The sequence below is a fragment of the Balaenoptera ricei genome, chromosome 16 (assembly GCF_028023285.1).
Source record: "Balaenoptera ricei isolate mBalRic1 chromosome 16, mBalRic1.hap2, whole genome shotgun sequence".
Taxonomy (NCBI): domain Eukaryota; kingdom Metazoa; phylum Chordata; class Mammalia; order Artiodactyla; family Balaenopteridae; genus Balaenoptera; species Balaenoptera ricei.
The window spans coordinates 82665324-82686545 of NC_082654.1; positions in this window are offsets into that span (position 1 = coordinate 82665324).

Genomic DNA, 21222 nt, shown 5'->3' on the forward strand with positions numbered 1-21222 from the left:
GCACTGCAGGTTTGGAAGAGGCAAGGGCCCAGAGGCCTAGCTAAGGCTTTCCTTGGTGAGGCCGTTCACTAGATGCAGAACACGCTGCCTCGAGAAGTTGATTCAGGGAAGCAACCAGTGTGTACTCTGTGTCTCATTTGACTTGTTAAAAAACCACAGAGATGTATGCTGCCTGTGCCCATGGAAATGGGGGCATGATGGTACTAGCCTTGATTTCCATTTGGAAAGCTCCATGCTTGCTGCCGTGAAGCTCCCTGAAATTCTCTGCTGTTGACAGGCCCCTGTCCACTCTAGCATTGGTGTGGGAAGAAAATGAGTTTTCTCTGGCTACACACGGAGCTTTTTTGGCCGGGGTGGGGCTCACCTTGCCATGCTCTAGAGCTAAAGGGAATCTCAACGTGAGTCCTTGCCTCGAGGTAAGGCCCTGAGTAGCCCTGCAGAAAGGGAGGCATGCAGCTCTTTTCATGAGCTCTTAGACGCTGTTCTGCTTTACTTTAAAGGAAGTACCCTTTTCAGGTCTCCTAGGCCTCTCGGGTGAGCATCATTTTTGTTCCAAGATCCCTGAGTACCTCCACACCCCTGTAGGCCTGCTGAGCAACAACGAGGCCCATTGGTCCCTCGGAGGTCCTCTGTGTCTGCTGAGTCATAGGCAACACACTGCACTCTTTCTTGTGATATCTTGATTCACAGCACTCGCACAGGTTCACGAGCACCGTTCTAGCAAGCTCCAACATGCCGTGGAAATCGCACTCATTCCTTAGTCTGAGCTGCACAGAGAAAAACACTAGGCTTCTCCTTCCATCTAAGACCTCCTTCCTGAAGTCACCCTGCCATCAGGAGAAACACTGCTTGCGTTCTTACTGCAACTAAAGCACAGTTTTTCCTGTAGCACTGCAGGCTTTTGAAGAGGCACGGGCCCAGAGGCCTAGCTAGGGCGTTCCTTGGTGAAGCCGTTCACTAGATGCAGAACAGCCTGCCTCGAGAAGTTGATTCAGGGAAGCAACCAGTGTGTACTCTGTGTCTCTTTTGATTTGTTAGAAACCACAGAGATGTATGCTGCCTGTGCCAATGGTAATGGGGGCATGATGGTACTAGCCTTGCTTTCCATTTGGAAAGTTCCATGCTTGCTGCCGTGAAGCTCCCTGAAATTCTCTGTTGTTGACAGCCCTCTGGCCACTGTAGGCATGGGTGTGGGAAGAAAATGAGTTTTCTCTGGCTACACACGGAGCTTCATTGGCCGGGGTGGGGCTCACCTTGCCATGCTCTAGAGCTAAAGGGAATCTCAACGTGAGTCCTTGCCTCGAGGTAAGGCCCTGAGTAGCCCTGCAGAAAGGGAGGCATGCAGCTCTTTCCCTGAGCTCTTAGTCGCTGTTCTGCTTTACTTTAAAGGAAGTACCCTTTTCAGGACTCCTAGGCCTCTCGGGTGAGCATCATTTTTGTTCCAAGATCCCTGAGTACCTCCACACCCCTGTAGGCCTGCTGAGCAACAACGAGGCCCATTGGTCCCTCGGAGGTCCTCTGTGTCTGCTGAGTCATGGGAAACACACTGCACTCTTTCTTCTGATATCTTGATTCACAGCACTCGCACAGGTTCAACGGCACCGTTCTAGCAAGTTCCAACATGCCGTGGAAATCGCACTCATTCCTTAGTCTGAGCTGCACAGAGAAAAACACTAGGCTTCTCCTTCCATCTAAGACCTCCTTCCTGAAGTCACCCTGCCATCAGGAGAAACACTGCTTGCGTTCTTATTGCAACTAAAGCACAGTTTTTCCTGTAGCACTGCAGGCTTTTGAAGAGGCACGGGCCCAGAGGCCTAGCTAGGGCGTTCCTTGGTGAGGCCGTTCACTAGATGCAGAACAGCCTGCCTCGAGAAGTTGATTCAGGGAAGCAACCAGTGTGTACTCTGTGTCTCTTTTGATTTGTTAGAAACCACAGAGATGTATGCTGCCTGTGCCAATGGTAATGGGGGCATGATGGTACTAGCCTTGCTTTCCATTTGGAAAGCTCCATGCTTGCGGCCGTGAAGCTCCCTGAAATTCTCTGCTGTTGACAGCCCTCTGGCCACTGTAGGCATGGGTTTGGGAAGAAAATGAGTTTTCTCTGGCTACACACGGAGCTTCATTGGCCGGGGTGGGGCTCACCTTGCCATGCTCTAGAGCTAAAGGGAATCTCAGCCTGAGTCCTCGCCTCGAGGTAAGGCCCTGAGTAGCCCTGCAGAAAGGGAGGCATGCAGCTCTTTTCATGAGCGCTTAGTGGAGGTTCCGCCTTATGTCAAAGGACGTACCCTTTTCAGGACTCCTAGGCCCGTCGGGTGAGCATCATTTCTGTTCCAAGATCACTGACGCACTCCAAACCCCTGTGGGCCTGCTGAGCAGCATTGATTCCCATACGTCCCTCGGAGGCCCTCTGTGTCTGCCGAGTCTCGGGCAACACACTGTATGTTACTTCAGGAGAGCCATATTTCCAGAGCAGTCGAACAGCATCAGAACCACATTTCTAGGCAGTCCAACATGCCCTGGAAGTTTGCGACATTGCCCTCGTCTGAGCTGCCCTGAGAAAACACTCTTCTTGGAATGTATCGAGGACCTCTTTCCTGAAGTCACTCTATTCAAGGAGAAATACAGCATCCTAACATGCTGTGTCGCTCACAGTGCAAGCAACGTGAGAACTTGCCTCGAGGTAAGGCCCTGCAATGCTATGCAGAAGCGGAGGCGTGTAGCAGTTTCCATGAGGCCGTAGTCGCAGCTCTGCAGCATTTTAACGCCAGTACGCTTTTCAGGACACCTAGGTGCCTCGCCTGGAAACCCTGTTCCCTGCAAGAACACCGAGTACCCTCAGGCTCCCCTGGCCCTTCTAAGCAATATCCAGGCCCGTAGCTTTCCGACTCACAGTGTGTCTGCCGAGTGTAGGGCCACACAGTGCACTCTAATTGGGACATCTTGATTTAGCCAGCACCTGCACAGTTTTATGGGCACCGTTCTAGCAAGTTCCAACATGCCGTGGAAATCGCACTCATTCCTTAGTCTGAGCTGCACAGAGAAAAACACTAGGCTTCTCCTTCCATCTAAGACCTCCTTCCTGAAGTCACCCTGCCATCAGGAGAAACACTGCTTGCGTTCTTATTGCAACTAAAGCACAGTTTTTCCTGTAGCACTGCAGGCTTTTGAAGAGGCACGGGCCCAGAGGCCTAGCTAGGGCGTTCCTTGGTGAGGCCGTTCACTAGATGCAGAACAGCCTGCCTCGAGAAGTTGATTCAGGGAAGCAACCAGTGTGTACTCTGTGTCTCTTTTGATTTGTTAGAAACCACAGAGATGTATGCTGCCTGTGCCAATGGTAATGGGGGCATGATGGTACTAGCCTTGCTTTCCATTTGGAAAGTTCCATGCTTGCTGCCGTGAAGCTCCCTGAAATTCTCTGTTGTTGACAGCCCTCTGGCCACTGTAGGCATGGGTGTGGGAAGAAAATGAGTTTTCTCTGGCTACACACGGAGCTTCATTGGCCGGGGTGGGGCTCACCTTGCCATGCTCTAGAGCTAAAGGGAATCTCAGCGTGAGTCCTCGCCTCGAGGTAAGGCCCTGAGTAGCCCTGCAGAAAGGGAGGCATGCAGCTCTTTCCCTGAGCTCTTAGTCGCTGTTTTGCTTTACTTTAAAGGAAGTACCCTTTTCAGGACTCCTAGGCCTCTCGGGTGAGCATCAATTTTGTTCCAAGATCCCTGAGTACCTCCACACCCCTGTAGGCCTGCTGAGCAACAACGAGGCCTATTGGTCCCTCGGAGGTCCTCTGTGTCTGCTGAGTCATGGGAAACACACTGCACTCTTTCTTCTGATATCTTGATTCACAACACTCGCACAGGTTCACGAGCACCGTTCTAGCAAGTTCCAACATGCTGTGGAAATCGCACTCATTCCTTAGTCTGAGCTGCACAGAGAAAAACACTAGGCTTCTCCTTCCATCTAAGACCTCCTTCCTGAAGTCACCCTGCCATCAGGAGAAACACTGCTTGCGTTCTTACTGCAACTAAAGCACAGTTTTTCCTGTAGCACTGCAGGCTTTTGAAGAGGCACGGGCCCAGAGGCCTAGCTAGGGCGTTCCTTGGTGAGGCTGTTCACTAGATGCAGAACACGCTGCCTCGAGAAGTTGATTCAGGGAAGCAACCAGTGTGTACTCTGTGTCTCTTTTGATTTGTTACAAACCACAGAGATGTATGTTGCCTGTGCCAATGGTAATGGCGGCATGATGGTACTAGCCTTGCTTTCCATTTGGAAAGCTCCATGCTTGCTGCCGTGAAGTTCCCTGAAATTCTCTGCTGTTGACAGCCCTCTGGCCACTGTAGGCATGGGTGTGGGAAGAAAATGAGTGTTCTCTGGCTACACACGGAGCTTCATTGGCCGGGGTGGGGCTCACCTTGCCATGCTCTAGAGCTAAAGGGAATCTCAGCCTGAGTCCTCGCCTCGAGGTAAGGCCCTGAGTAGCCCTGCAGAAAGGGAGGCATGCAGCTCTTTTCATGAGCGCTTAGTGGAGGTTCCGCCTTATGTCAAAGGACGTACCCTTTTCAGGACTCCTAGGCCCGTCGGGTGAGCATCATTTCTGTTCCAAGATCACTGACGCACTCCAAACCCCTGTGGGCCTGCTGAGCAGCATTGATTCCCATACGTCCCTCGGAGGCCCTCTGTGTCTGCCGAGTCTCGGGCAACACACTGTATGTTACTTCAGGAGAGCCATATTTCCAGAGCAGTCGAACAGCATCAGAACCACATTTCTAGGCAGTCCAACATGCCCTGGAAGTTTGCGACATTGCCCTCGTCTGAGCTGCCCTGAGAAAACACTCTTCTTGGAATGTATCGAGGACCTCTTTCCTGAAGTCACTCTATTCAAGGAGAAATACAGCATCCTAACATGCTGTGTCGCTCACAGTGCAAGCAACGTGAGAACTTGCCTCGAGGTAAGGCCCTGCAATGCTATGCAGAAGCGGAGGCGTGTAGCAGTTTCCATGAGGCCGTAGTCGCAGCTCTGCAGCATTTTAACGCCAGTACGCTTTTCAGGACACCTAGGTGCCTCGCCTGGACACCCTGTTTCCTGCAAGAACACCGAGTACCCTCAGGCTCCCCTGGCCCTTCTAAGCAATATCCAGGCCCGTAGCTTTCCGACTCACAGTGTGTCTGCCGAGTGTAGGGCCACACAGTGCACTCTAATTGGGACATCTTGATTTAGCCAGCACCTGCACAGTTTTATGGGCACCGTTCTAGCAAGTTCCAACATGCCGTGGAAGTCGCACTCATTCCCTAGTCTGAGCTGCACAGAGAAAAACACTAGGCTTCTCCTTCCATCCAGGACCTCCTACCTGAAGTCACCCTGCCTCAGGAGAAAGACGGCTTGTGTTCCTATTGCAACTGAAGCACAGTTTTTCCTGTAGCACTGCAGGTTTGGAAGAGGCAAGGGCCCAGAGGCCTAGCTAAGGCTTTCCTTGGTGAGGCCGTTCACTAGATGCAGAACACGCTGCCTCGAGAAGTTGATTCAGGGAAGCAACCAGTGTGTACTCTGTGTCTCATTTGACTTGTTAAAAAACCACAGAGATGTATGCTGCCTGTGCCCATGGAAATGGGGGCATGATGGTACTAGCCTTGATTTCCATTTGGAAAGCTCCATGCTTGCTGCCGTGAAGCTCCCTGAAATTCTCTGCTGTTGACAGGCCCCTGTCCACTCTAGCATTGGTGTGGGAAGAAAATGAGTTTTCTCTGGCTACACACGGAGCTTTTTTGGCCGGGGTGGGGCTCACCTTGCCATGCTCTAGAGCTAAAGGGAATCTCAACGTGAGTCCTTGCCTCTAGGTAAGGCCCTGAGTAGCCCTGCAGAAAGGGAGGCATGCAGCTCTTTTCATGAGCTCTTAGACGCTGTTCTGCTTTACTTTAAAGGAAGTACCCTTTTCAGGTCTCCTAGGCCTCTCGGGTGAGCATCATTTTTGTTCCAAGATCCCTGAGTACCTCCACACCCCTGTAGGCCTGCTGAGCAACAACGAGGCCCATTGGTCCCTCGGAGGTCCTCTGTGTCTGCTGAGTCATAGGCAACACACTGCACTCTTTCTTGTGATATCTTGATTCACAGCACTCGCACAGGTTCACGAGCACCGTTCTAGCAAGCTCCAACATGCCGTGGAAATCGCACTCATTCCTTAGTCTGAGCTGCACAGAGAAAAACACTAGGCTTCTCCTTCCATCTAAGACCTCCTTCCTGAAGTCACCCTGCCATCAGGAGAAACACTGCTTGCGTTCTTACTGCAACTAAAGCACAGTTTTTCCTGTAGCACTGCAGGCTTTTGAAGAGGCACGGGCCCAGAGGCCTAGCTAGGGCGTTCCTTGGTGAGGCCGTTCACTAGATGCAGAACAGCCTGCCTCGAGAAGTTGATTCAGGGAAGCAACCAGTGTGTACTCTGTGTCTCTTTTGATTTGTTAGAAACCACAGAGATGTATGCTGCCTGTGCCAATGGTAATGGGGGCATGATGGTACTAGCCTTGCTTTCCATTTGGAAAGTTCCATGCTTGCTGCCGTGAAGCTCCCTGAAATTCTCTGTTGTTGACAGCCCTCTGGCCACTGTAGGCATGGGTGTGGGAAGAAAATGAGTTTTCTCTGGCTACACACGGAGCTTCATTGGCCTGGGTGGGGCTCACCTTGCTATGCTCTAGAGCTAAAGGGAATCTCAGCGTGAGTCCTCGCCTCGAGGTAACGCCCTGAGTAGCCCTGCAGAAAGGGAGGCATGCAGCTCTTTCCCTGAGCTCTTAGTCGCTGTTTTGCTTTACTTTAAAGGAAGTACCCTTTTCAGGACTCCTAGGCCTCTCGGGTGAGCATCAATTTTGTTCCAAGATCCCTGAGTACCTCCACACCCCTGTAGGCCTGCTGAGCAACAACGAGGCCCATTGGTCCCTCGGAGGTCCTCTGTGTCTGCTGAGTCATGGGAAACACACTGCACTCTTTCTTCTGATATCTTGATTCACAACACTCGCACAGGTTCACGAGCACCGTTCTAGCAAGTTCCAACATGCCGTGGAAATCGCACTCATTACTTAGTCTGAGCTGCACAGAGAAAAACACTAGGCTTCTCCTTCCATCTAAGACCTCCTTCCTGAAGTCACCCTGCCATCAGGAGAAACACTGCTTGCGTTCTTATTGCAACTAAAGCACAGTTTTTCCTGTAGCACTGCAGGCTTTTGAAGAGGCACGGGCCCAGAGGCCTAGCTAGGGCGTTCCTTGGTGAGGCCGTTCACTAGATGCAGAACAGCCTGCCTCGAGAAGTTGATTCAGGGAAGCAACCAGTGTGTACTCTGTGTCTCTTTTGATTTGTTAGAAACCACAGAGATGTATGCTGCCTGTGCCAATGGTAATGGGGGCATGATGGTACTAGCCTTGCTTTCCATTTGGAAAGCTCCATGCTTGCGGCCGTGAAGCTCCCTGAAATTCTCTGCTGTTGACAGCCCTCTGGCCACTGTAGGCATGGGTTTGGGAAGAAAATGAGTTTTCTCTGGCTACACACGGAGCTTCATTGGCCGGGGTGGAGCTCACCTTGCCATGCTCTAGAGCTAAAGGGAATCTCAACGTGAGTCCTCGCCTCGAGGTAAGGCCCTGAGTAGCCCTGCAGAAAGGGAGGCATGCAGCTCTTTTCATGAGCGCTTAGTGGAGGTTCCGCCTTATGTCAAAGGACGTACCCTTTTCAGGACTCCTAGGCCCGTCGGGTGAGCATCATTTCTGTTCCAAGATCACTGACGCACTCCAAACCCCTGTGGGCCTGCTGAGCAGCATTGATTCCCATACGTCCCTCGGAGGCACTCTGTGTCTGCCGAGTCTCGGCAACACACTGTATGTTACTTCAGGAGAGCCATATTTCCAGAGCAGTCGAACAGCATCAGAACCACATTTCTAGGCAGTCCAACATGCCCTGGAAGTTTGCGACATTGCCCTCGTCTGAGCTGCCCTGAGAAAACACTCTTCTTGGAATGTATCGAGGACCTCTTTCCTGAAGTCACTCTATTCAAGGAGAAATACAGCATCCTAACATGCTGTGTCGCTCACAGTGCAAGCAACGTGAGAACTTGCCTCGAGGTAAGGCCCTGCAATGCTATGCAGAAGCGGAGGCGTGTAGCAGTTTCCATGAGGCCGTAGTCGCAGCTCTGCAGCATTTTAACGCCAGTACGCTTTTCAGGACACCTAGGAGCCTCGCCTGGAAACCCTGTTCCCTGCAAGAACACCGAGTACCCTCAGGCTCCCCTGGCCCTTCTAAGCAATATCCAGGCCCGTAGCTTTCCGACTCACAGTGTGTCTGCCGAGTGTAGGGCCACACAGTGCACTCTAATTGGGACATCTTGATTTAGCCAGCACCTGCACAGTTTTATGGGCACCGTTCTAGCAAGTTCCAACATGCCGTGGAAGTCGCACTCATTCCCTAGTCTGAGCTGCACAGAGAAAAACACTAGGCTTCTCCTTCCATCCAGGACCTCCTACCTGAAGTCACCCTGCCTCAGGAGAAAGACGGCTTGTGTTCCTATTGCAACTGAAGCACAGTTTTTCCTGTAGCACTGCAGGTTTGGAAGAGGCAAGGGCCCAGAGGCCTAGCTAAGGCTTTCCTTGGTGAGGCCGTTCACTAGATGCAGAACACGCTGCCTCGAGAAGTTGATTCAGGGAAGCAACCAGTGTGTACTCTGTGTCTCATTTGACTTGTTAAAAAACCACAGAGATGTATGCTGCCTGTGCCCATGGAAATGGGGGCATGATGGTACTAGCCTTGATTTCCATTTGGAAAGCTCCATGCTTGCTGCCGTGAAGCTCCCTGAAATTCTCTGCTGTTGACAGGCCCCTGTCCACTCTAGCATTGGTGTGGGAAGAAAATGAGTTTTCTCTGGCTACACACGGAGCTTTTTTGGCCGGGGTGGGGCTCACCTTGCCATGCTCTAGAGCTAAAGGGAATCTCAACGTGAGTCCTTGCCTCGAGGTAAGGCCCTGAGTAGCCCTGCAGAAAGGGAGGCATGCAGCTCTTTTCATGAGCTCTTAGACGCTGTTCTGCTTTACTTTAAAGGAAGTACCCTTTTCAGGTCTCCTAGGCCTCTCGGGTGAGCATCATTTTTGTTCCAAGATCCCTGAGTACCTCCACACCCCTGTAGGCCTGCTGAGCAACAACGAGGCCCATTGGTCCCTCGGAGGTCCTCTGTGTCTGCTGAGTCATAGGCAACACACTGCACTCTTTCTTGTGATATCTTGATTCACAGCACTCGCACAGGTTCACGAGCACCGTTCTAGCAAGCTCCAACATGCCGTGGAAATCGCACTCATTCCTTAGTCTGAGCTGCACAAAGAAAAACACTAGGCTTCTCCTTCCATCTAAGACCTCCTTCCTGAAGTCACCCTGCCATCAGGAGAAACACTGCTTGCGTTCTTACTGCAACTAAAGCACAGTTTTTCCTGTAGCACTGCAGGCTTTTGAAGAGGCACGGGCCCAGAGGCCTAGCTAGGGCGTTCCTTGGTGAAGCCGTTCACTAGATGCAGAACAGCCTGCCTCGAGAAGTTGATTCAGGGAAGCAACCAGTGTGTACTCTGTGTCTCTTTTGATTTGTTAGAAACCACAGAGATGTATGCTGCCTGTGCCAATGGTAATGGGGGCATGATGGTACTAGCCTTGCTTTCCATTTGGAAAGTTCCATGCTTGCTGCCGTGAAGCTCCCTGAAATTCTCTGTTGTTGACAGCCCTCTGGCCACTGTAGGCATGGGTGTGGGAAGAAAATGAGTTTTCTCTGGCTACACACGGAGCTTCATTGGCCGGGGTGGGGCTCACCTTGCCATGCTCTAGAGCTAAAGGGAATCTCAACGTGAGTCCTTGCCTCGAGGTAAGGCCCTGAGTAGCCCTGCAGAAAGGGAGGCATGCAGCTCTTTCCCTGAGCTCTTAGTCGCTGTTCTGCTTTACTTTAAAGGAAGTACCCTTTTCAGGACTCCTAGGCCTCTCGGGTGAGCATCATTTTTGTTCCAAGATCCCTGAGTACCTCCACACCCCTGTAGGCCTGCTGAGCAACAACGAGGCCCATTGGTCCCTCGGAGGTCCTCTGTGTCTGCTGAGTCATGGGAAACACACTGCACTCTTTCTTCTGATATCTTGATTCACAGCACTCGCACAGGTTCAACGGCACCGTTCTAGCAAGTTCCAACATGCCGTGGAAATCGCACTCATTCCTTAGTCTGAGCTGCACAGAGAAAAACACTAGGCTTCTCCTTCCATCTAAGACCTCCTTCCTGAAGTCACCCTGCCATCAGGAGAAACACTGCTTGCGTTCTTATTGCAACTAAAGCACAGTTTTTCCTGTAGCACTGCAGGCTTTTGAAGAGGCACGGGCCCAGAGGCCTAGCTAGGGCGTTCCTTGGTGAGGCCGTTCACTAGATGCAGAACAGCCTGCCTCGAGAAGTTGATTCAGGGAAGCAACCAGTGTGTACTCTGTGTCTCTTTTGATTTGTTAGAAACCACAGAGATGTATGCTGCCTGTGCCAATGGTAATGGGGGCATGATGGTACTAGCCTTGCTTTCCATTTGGAAAGCTCCATGCTTGCGGCCGTGAAGCTCCCTGAAATTCTCTGCTGTTGACAGCCCTCTGGCCACTGTAGGCATGGGTTTGGGAAGAAAATGAGTTTTCTCTGGCTACACACGGAGCTTCATTGGCCGGGGTGGGGCTCACCTTGCCATGCTCTAGAGCTAAAGGGAATCTCAGCCTGAGTCCTCGCCTCGAGGTAAGGCCCTGAGTAGCCCTGCAGAAAGGGAGGCATGCAGCTCTTTTCATGAGCGCTTAGTGGAGGTTCCGCCTTATGTCAAAGGACGTACCCTTTTCAGGACTCCTAGGCCCGTCGGGTGAGCATCATTTCTGTTCCAAGATCACTGACGCACTCCAAACCCCTGTGGGCCTGCTGAGCAGCATTGATTCCCATACGTCCCTCGGAGGCCCTCTGTGTCTGCCGAGTCTCGGGCAACACACTGTATGTTACTTCAGGAGAGCCATATTTCCAGAGCAGTCGAACAGCATCAGAACCACATTTCTAGGCAGTCCAACATGCCCTGGAAGTTTGCGACATTGCCCTCGTCTGAGCTGCCCTGAGAAAACACTCTTCTTGGAATGTATCGAGGACCTCTTTCCTGAAGTCACTCTATTCAAGGAGAAATACAGCATCCTAACATGCTGTGTCGCTCACAGTGCAAGCAACGTGAGAACTTGCCTCGAGGTAAGGCCCTGCAATGCTATGCAGAAGCGGAGGCGTGTAGCAGTTTCCATGAGGCCGTAGTCGCAGCTCTGCAGCATTTTAACGCCAGTACGCTTTTCAGGACACCTAGGTGCCTCGCCTGGAAACCCTGTTCCCTGCAAGAACACCGAGTACCCTCAGGCTCCCCTGGCCCTTCTAAGCAATATCCAGGCCCGTAGCTTTCCGACTCACAGTGTGTCTGCCGAGTGTAGGGCCACACAGTGCACTCTAATTGGGACATCTTGATTTAGCCAGCACCTGCACAGTTTTATGGGCACCGTTCTAGCAAGTTCCAACATGCCGTGGAAGTCGCACTCATTCCCTAGTCTGAGCTGCACAGAGAAAAACACTAGGCTTCTCCTTCCATCCAGGACCTCCTACCTGAAGTCACCCTGCCTCAGGAGAAAGACGGCTTGTGTTCCTATTGCAACTGAAGCACAGTTTTTCCTGTAGCACTGCAGGTTTGGAAGAGGCAAGGGCCCAGAGGCCTAGCTAAGGCTTTCCTTGGTGAGGCCGTTCACTAGATGCAGAACACGCTGCCTCGAGAAGTTGATTCAGGGAAGCAACCAGTGTGTACTCTGTGTCTCATTTGACTTGTTAAAAAACCACAGAGATGTATGCTGCCTGTGCCCATGGAAATGGGGGCATGATGGTACTAGCCTTGATTTCCATTTGGAAAGCTCCATGCTTGCTGCCGTGAAGCTCCCTGAAATTCTCTGCTGTTGACAGGCCCCTGTCCACTCTAGCATTGGTGTGGGAAGAAAATGAGTTTTCTCTGGCTACACACGGAGCTTTTTTGGCCGGGGTGGGGCTCACCTTGCCATGCTCTAGAGCTAAAGGGAATCTCAACGTGAGTCCTTGCCTCGAGGTAAGGCCCTGAGTAGCCCTGCAGAAAGGGAGGCATGCAGCTCTTTTCGTGAGCTCTTAGACGCTGTTCTGCTTTACTTTAAAGGAAGTACCCTTTTCAGGTCTCCTAGGCCTCTCGGGTGAGCATCATTTTTGTTCCAAGATCCCTGAGTACCTCCACACCCCTGTAGGCCTGCTGAGCAACAACGAGGCCCATTGGTCCCTCGGAGGTCCTCTGTGTCTGCTGAGTCATAGGCAACACACTGCACTCTTTCTTGTGATATCTTGATTCACAGCACTCGCACAGGTTCACGAGCACCGTTCTAGCAAGCTCCAACATGCCGTGGAAATCGCACTCATTCCTTAGTCTGAGCTGCACAGAGAAAAACACTAGGCTTCTCCTTCCATGTAAGACCTCCTTCCTGAAGTCACCCTGCCATCAGGAGAAACACTGCTTGCGTTCTTACTGCAACTAAAGCACAGTTTTTCCTGTAGCACTGCAGGCTTTTGAAGAGGCACGGGCCCAGAGGCCTAGCTAGGGCGTTCCTTGGTGAGGCCGTTCACTAGATGCAGAACAGCCTGCCTCGAGAAGTTGATTCAGGGAAGCAACCAGTGTGTACTCTGTGTCTCTTTTGATTTGTTAGAAACCACAGAGATGTATGCTGCCTGTGCCAATGGTAATGGGGGCATGATGGTACTAGCCTTGCTTTCCATTTGGAAAGCTCCATGCTTGCGGCCGTGAAGCTCCCTGAAATTCTCTGCTGTTGACAGCCCTCTGGCCACTGTAGGCATGGGTTTGGGAAGAAAATGAGTTTTCTCTGGCTACACACGGAGCTTCATTGGCCGGGGTGGGGCTCACCTTGCCATGCTCTAGAGCTAAAGGGAATCTCAGCGTGAGTCCTCGCCTCGAGGTAAGGCCCTGAGTAGCCCTGCAGAAAGGGAGGCATGCAGCTGTTTTCATGAGCGCTTAGTGGAGGTTCCGCCTTATGTCAAAGGACGTACCCTTTTCAGGACTCCTAGGCCCGTCGGGTGAGCATCATTTCTGTTCCAAGATCACTGACGCACTCCAAACCCCTGTGGGCCTGCTGAGCAGCATTGATTCCCATACGTCCCTCGGAGGCCCTCTGTGTCTGCCGAGTCTCGGGCAACACACTGTATGTTACTTCAGGAGAGCCATATTTCCAGAGCAGTCGAACAGCATCAGAACCACATTTCTAGGCAGTCCAACATGCCCTGGAAGTTTGCGACATTGCCCTCGTCTGAGCTGCCCTGAGAAAACACTCTTCTTGGAATGTATCGAGGACCTCTTTCCTGAAGTCACTCTATTCAAGGAGAAATACAGCATCCTAACATGCTGTGTCGCTCACAGTGCAAGCAACGTGAGAACTTGCCTCGAGGTAAGGCCCTGCAATGCTATGCAGAAGCGGAGGCGTGTAGCAGTTTCCATGAGGCCGTAGTCGCAGCTCTGCAGCATTTTAACGCCAGTACGCTTTTCAGGACACCTAGGTGCCTCGCCTGGAAACCCTGTTCCCTGCAAGAACACCGAGTACCCTCAGGCTCCCCTGGCCCTTCTAAGCAATATCCAGGCCCGTAGCTTTCCGACTCACAGTGTGTCTGCCGAGTGTAGGGCCACACAGTGCACTCTAATTGGGACATCTTGATTTAGCCAGCACCTGCACAGTTTTATGGGCACCGTTCTAGCAAGTTCCAACATGCCGTGGAAGTCGCACTCATTCCCTAGTCTGAGCTGCACAGAGAAAAACACTAGGCTTCTCCTTCCATCCAGGACCTCCTACCTGAAGTCACCCTGCCTCAGGAGAAAGACGGCTTGTGTTCCTATTGCAACTGAAGCACAGTTTTTCCTGTAGCACTGCAGGTTTGGAAGAGGCAAGGGCCCAGAGGCCTAGCTAAGGCTTTCCTTGGTGAGGCCGTTCACTAGATGCAGAACACGCTGCCTCGAGAAGTTGATTCAGGGAAGCAACCAGTGTGTACTCTGTGTCTCATTTGACTTGTTAAAAAACCACAGAGATGTATGCTGCCTGTGCCCATGGAAATGGGGGCATGATGGTACTAGCCTTGATTTCCATTTGGAAAGCTCCATGCTTGCTGCCGTGAAGCTCCCTGAAATTCTCTGCTGTTGACAGCCCTCTGGCCACTGTAGGCATGGGTGTGGGAAGAAAATGAGTTTTCTCTGGCTACACACGGAGCTTTTTTGGCCGGGGTGGGGCTCACCTTGCCATGCTCTAGAGCTAAAGGGAATCTCAACGTGAGTCCTTGCCTCGAGGTAAGGCCCTGAGTAGCCCTGCAGAAAGGGAGGCATGCAGCTCTTTTCATGAGCTCTTAGACGCTGTTCTGCTTTACTTTAAAGGAAGTACCCTTTTCAGGTCTCCTAGGCCTCTCGGGTGAGCATCATTTTTGTTCCAAGATCCCTGAGTACCTCCACACCCCTGTAGGCCTGCTGAGCAACAACGAGGCCCATTGGTCCCTCGGAGGTCCTCTGTGTCTGCTGAGTCATAGGCAACACACTGCACTCTTTCTTGTGATATCTTGATTCACAGCACTCGCACAGGTTCACGAGCACCGTTCTAGCAAGCTCCAACATGCCGTGGAAATCGCACTCATTCCTTAGTCTGAGCTGCACAGAGAAAAACACTAGGCTTCTCCTTCCATCTAAGACCTCCTTCCTGAAGTCACCCTGCCATCAGGGAAACACTGCTTGCGTTCTTATTGCAACTAAACACAGTTTTTCCTGTAGCACTGCAGGCTTTTGAAGAGGCACGGGCCCAGAGGCCTAGCTAGGGCGTTCCTTGGTGAGGCCGTTCACTAGATGCAGAACAGCCTGCCTCGAGAAGTTGATTCAGGGAAGCAACCAGTGTGTACTCTGTGTCTCTTTTGATTTGTTAGAAACCACAGAGATGTATGCTGCCTGTGCCAATGGTAATGGGGGCATGATGGTACTAGCCTTGCTTTCCATTTGGAAAGCTCCATGCTTGCTGCCGTGAAGCTCCCTGAAATTCTCTGCTGTTGACAGCCCTCTGGCCACTGTAGGCATGGGTGTGGGAAGAAAATGAGTTTTCTCTGGCTACACACGGAGCTTCATTGGCCGGGGTGGGGCTCACCTTGCCATGCTCTAGAGCTAAAGGGAATCTCAACGTGAGTCCTTGCCTCGAGGTAAGGCCCTGAGTAGCCCTGCAGAAAGGGAGGCATGCAGCTCTTTCCCTGAGCTCTTAGTCGCTGTTCTGCTTTACTTTATAGGAAGTACCCTTTTCAGGACTCTTAGGCCTCTCGGGTGAGCATCATTTTTGTTCCAAGATCCCTGAGTACCTCCACACCCCTGTAGGCCTGCAGAGCAACAACGAGGCCTATTGGTCCCTCGGAGGTCCTCTGTGTCTGCTGAGTCATGGGAAACACACTGCACTCTTTCTTGTGATATCTTGATTCACAGCACTCGCACAGGTTCACGAGCACCGTTCTAGCAAGTTCCAACATGCCGTGGAAATCGCACTCATTCCTTAGTCTGAGCTGCACAGAGAAAAACACTAGGCTTCTCCTTCCATCTAAGACCTCCTTCCTGAAGTCACCCTGCCATCAGGAGAAACACTGCTTGCGTTCTTATTGCAACTAAAGCACAGTTTTTCCTGTAGCACTGCAGGCTTTTGAAGAGGCACGGGCCCAGAGGCCTAGCTAGGGCGTTCCTTGGTGAGGCCGTTCACTAGATGCAGAACAGCCTGCCTCGAGAAGTTGATTCAGGGAAGCAACCAGTGTGTACTCTGTGTCTCTTTTGATTTGTTAGAAACCACAGAGATGTATGCTGCCTGTGCCAATGGTAATGGGGGCATGATGGTACTAGCCTTGCTTTCCATTTGGAAAGCTCCATGCTTGCGGCCGTGAAGCTCCCTGAAATTCTCTGCTGTTGACAGCCCTCTGGCCACTGTAGGCATGGGTTTGGGAAGAAAATGAGTTTTCTCTGGCTACACACGGAGCTTCATTGGCCGGGGTGGGGCTCACCTTGCCATGCTCTAGAGCTAAAGGGAATCTCAGCCTGAGTCCTCGCCTCGAGGTAAGGCCCTGAGTAGCCCTGCAGAAAGGGAGGCATGCAGCTCTTTTCATGAGCGCTTAGTGGAGGTTCCGCCTTATGTCAAAGGACGTACCCTTTTCAGGACTCCTAGGCCCGTCGGGTGAGCATCATTTCTGTTCCAAGATCACTGACGCACTCCAAACCCCTGTGGGCCTGCTGAGCAGCATTGATTCCCATACGTCCCTCGGAGGCCCTCTGTGTCTGCCGAGTCTCGGGCAACACACTGTATGTTCCTTCAGGAGAGCCATATTTCCAGAGCAGTCGAACAGCATCAGAACCACATTTCTAGGCAGTCCAACATGCCCTGGAAGTTTGCGACATTGCCCTCGTCTGAGCTGCCCTGAGAAAACACTCTTCTTGGAATGTATCGAGGACCTCTTTCCTGAAGTCACTCTATTCAAGGAGAAATACAGCATCCTAACATGCTGTGTCGCTCACAGTGCAAGCAACGTGAGAACTTGCCTCGAGGTAAGGCCCTGCAATGCTATGCAGAAGCGGAGGCGTGTAGCAGTTTCCATGAGGCCGTAGTCGCAGCTCTGCAGCATTTTAACGCCAGTACGCTTTTCAGGACACCTAGGTGCCTCGCCTGGAAACCCTGTTCCCTGCAAGAACACCGAGTACCCTCAGGCTCCCCTGGCCCTTCTAAGCAATATCCAGGCCCGTAGCTTTCCGACTCACAGTGTGTCTGCCGAGTGTAGGGCCACACAGTGCACTCTAATTGGGACATCTTGATTTAGCCAGCACCTGCACAGTTTTATGGGCACCGTTCTAGCAAGTTCCAACATGCCGTGGAAGTCGCACTCATTCCCTAGTCTGAGCTGCACAGAGAAAAACACTAGGCTTCTCCTTCCATCCAGGACCTCCTACCTGAAGTCACCCTGCCTCAGGAGAAAGACGGCTTGTGTTCCTATTGCAACTGAAGCACAGTTTTTCCTGTAGCACTGCAGGTTTGGAAGAGGCAAGGGCCCAGAGGCCTAGCTAAGGCTTTCCTTGGTGAGGCCGTTCACTAGATGCAGAACACGCTGCCTCGAGAAGTTGATTCAGGGAAGCAACCAGTGTGTACTCTGTGTCTCATTTGACTTGTTAAAAAACCACAGAGATGTATGCTGCCTGTGCCCATGGAAATGGGGGCATGATGGTACTAGCCTTGATTTCCATTTGGAAAGCTCCATGCTTGCTGCCGTGAAGCTCCCTGAAATTCTCTGCTGTTGACAGCCCTCTGGCCACTGTAGGCATGGGTGTGGGAAGAAAATGAGTTTTCTCTGGCTACACACGGAGCTTCATTGGCCGGGGTGGGGCTCACCTTGCCATGCTCTAGAGCTAAAGGGAATCTCAGCGTGAGTCCTCGCCTCGAGGTAAGGCCCTGAGTAGCCCTGCAGAAAGGGAGGCATGCAGCTCTTTCCCTGAGCTCTTAGTCGCTGTTTTGCTTTACTTTAAAGGAAGTACCCTTTTCAGGACTCCTAGGCCTCTCGGGTGAGCATCAATTTTGTTCCAAGATCCCTGAGTACCTCCACACCCCTGTAGGCCTGCTGAGCAACAACGAGGCCTATTGGTCCCTCGGAGGTCCTCTGTGTCTGCTGAGTCATAGGCAACACACTGCACTCTTTCTTCTGATATCTTGATTCACAGCACTCGCACAGGTTCACGAGCACCGTTCTAGCAAGTTCCAACATGCCGTGGAAATCGCACTCATTCCTTAGTCTGAGCTGCACAGAGAAAAACACTAGGCTTCTCCTTCCATCTAAGACCTCCTTCTTGAAGTCACCCTGCCATCAGGAGAAACACTGCTTGCGTTCTTATTGCAACTAAACACAGTTTTTCCTGTAGTACTGCAGGCTTTTGAAGAGGCACGGGCCCAGAGGCCTAGCTAGGGCGTTCCTTGGTGAGGCCGTTCACTAGATGCAGAACAGCCTGCCTCGAGAAGTTGATTCAGGGAAGCAACCAGTGTGTACTCTGTGTCTCTTTTGATTTGTTAGAAACCACAGAGATGTATGCTGCCTGTGCCAATGGTAATGGGGGCATGATGGTACTAGCCTTGCTTTCCATTTGGAAAGCTCCATGCTTGCTGCCGTGAAGCTCCCTGAAATTCTCTGCTGTTGACAGCCCTCTGGCCACTGTAGGCATGGGTGTGGGAAGAAAATGAGTTTTCTCTGGCTACACACGGAGCTTCATTGGCCGGGGTGGGGCTCACCTTGCCATGCTTTAGAGCTAAAGGGAATCTCAACGTGAGTCCTTGCCTCGAGGTAAGGCCCTGAGTAGCCCTGCAGAAAGGGAGGCATGCAGCTCTTTCCCTGAGCTCTTAGTCGCTGTTCTGCTTTACTTTAAAGGAAGTACCCTTTTCAGGACTCCTAGGCCTCTCGGGTGAGCATCATTTTTGTTCCAAGATCCCTGAGTACCTCCACACCCCTGTAGGCCTGCTGAGCAACAACGAGGCCCATTGGTCCCTCGGAGGTCCTCTGTGTCTGCTGAGTCATGGGAAACACACTGCACTCTTTCTTCTGATATCTTGATTCACAGCACTCGCACAGGTTCACGAGCACCGTTCTAGCAAGTTCCAACATGCCGTGGAAATCGCACTCATTCCTTAGTCTGAGCTGCACAGAGAAAAACACTAGGCTTCTCCTTCCATCTAAGACCTCCTTCCTGAAGTCACCCTGCCATCAGGAGAAACACTGCTTGCGTTCTTATTGCAACTAAACACAGTTTTTCCTGTAGCACTGCAGGCTTTTGAAGAGGCACGGGCCCAGAGGCCTAGCTAGGGCGTTCCTTGGTGAGGCCGTTCACTAGATGCAGGACAGCCTGCCTCGAGAAGTTGATTCAGGGAAGCAACCAGTGTGTACTCTGTGTCTCTTTTGATTTGTTAGAAACCACAGAGATGTATGCTGCCTGTGCCAATGGTAATGGGGGCATGATGGTACTAGCCTTGCTTTCCATTTGGAAAGCTCCATGCTTGCGGCCGTGAAGCTCCCTGAAATTCTCTGCTGTTGACAGCCCTCTGGCCACTGTAGGCATGGGTTTGGGAAGAAAATGAGTTTTCTCTGGCTACACACGGAGCTTCATTGGCCGGGGTGGGGCTCACCTTGCCATGCTCTAGAGCTAAAGGGAATCTCAACGTGAGTCCTCGCCTCGAGGTAAGGCCCTGAGTAGCCCTGCAGAAAGGGAGGCATGCAGCTCTTTTCATGAGCGCTTAGTGGAGGTTCCGCCTTATGTCAAAGGACGTACCCTTTTCAGGACTCCTAGGCCCCTCGGAGGAGCATCATTTCTATTCCAAGATCACTGACGCACTCCAAACCCCTGTGGGCCTGCTGAGCAGCATTGATTCCCATACGTCCCTCGGAGGCCCTCTGTGTCTGCCGAGTCTCGGGCAACACACTGTATGTTACTTCAGGAGAGCCATATTTCCAGAGCAGTCGAACAGCATCAGAACCACATTTCTAGGCAGTCCAACATGCCCTGGAAGTTTGCGACATTGCCCTCGTCTGAGCTGCCCTGAGAAAACACTCTTCTTGGAATGTATCGAGGACCTCTTTCCTGAAGTCACTCTATTCAAGGAGAAATACAGCATCCTAACATGCTGTGTCGCTCACAGTGCAAGCAACGTGAGAACTTGCCTCGAGGTAAGGCCCTGCAATGCTATGCAGAAGCGGAGGCGTGTAGCAGTTTCCATGAGGCCGTAGTCGCAGCTCTGCAGCATTTTAACGCCAGTACGCTTTTCAGGACACCTAGGTGCCTCGCCTGGAAACCCTGTTCCCTGCAAGAACACCGAGTACCCTCAGGCTCCCCTGGCCCTTCTAAGCAATATCCAGGCCCGTAGCTTTCCGACTCACAGTGTGTCTGCCGAGTGTAGGGCCACACAGTGCACTCTAATTGGGACATCTTGATTTAGCCAGCACCTGCACAGTTTTATGGGCACCGTTCTAGCAAGTTCCAACATGCCGTGGAAGTCGCACTCATTCCCTAGTCTGAGCTGCACAGAGAAAAACACTAGGCTTCTCCTTCCATCCAGGACCTCCTACCTGAAGTCACCCTGCCTCAGGAGAAAGACGGCTTGTGTTCCTATTGCAACTGAAGCACAGTTTTTCCTGTAGCACTGCAGGTTTGGAAGAGGCAAGGGCCCAGAGGCCTAGCTAAGGCTTTCCTTGGTGAGGCCGTTCACTAGATGCAGAACACGCTGCCTCGAGAAGTTGATTCAGGGAAGCAACCAGTGTGTACTCTGTGTCTCATTTGACTTGTTAAAAAACCACAGAGATGTATGCTGCCTGTGCCCATGGAAATGGGGGCATGATGGTACTAGCCTTGATTTCCATTTGGAAAGCTCCATGCTTGCTGCCGTGAAGCTCCCTGAAATTCTCTGCTGTTGACAGGCCCCTGGCCACTCTAGCATTGGTGTGGGAAGAAAATGAGTTTTCTCTGGCTACACACGGAGCTTTTTTGGCCGGGGTGGGGCTCACCTTGCCATGCTCTAGAGCTAAAGGGAATCTCAACGTGAGTCCTTGCCTCGAGGTAAGGCCCTGAGTAGCCCTGCAGAAAGGGAGGCATGCAGCTCTTTTCATGAGCTCTTAGATGCTGTTCTGCTTTACTTTAAAGGAAGTACCCTTTTCAGGTCTCCTAGGCCTCTCGGGTGAGCATCATTTTTGTTCCAAGATCCCTGAGTACCTCCACACCCCTGTAGGCCTGCTGAGCAACAACGAGGCCCATTGGTCCCTCGGAGGTCCTCTGTGTCTGCTGAGTCATAGGCAACACACTGCACTCTTTCTTGTGATATCTTGATTCACAGCACTCGCACAGGTTCACGAGCACCGTTCTAGCAAGCTCCAACATGCCGTGGAAATCGCACTCATTCCTTAGTCTGAGCTGCACAGAGAAAAACACTAGGCTTCTCCTTCCATCTAAGACCTCCTTCCTGAAGTCACCCTGCCATCAGGAGAAACACTGCTTGCGTTCTTACTGCAACTAAAGCACAGTTTTTCCTGTAGCACTGCAGGCTTTTGAAGAGGCACGGGCCCAGAGGCCTAGCTAGGGCGTTCCTTGGTGAGGC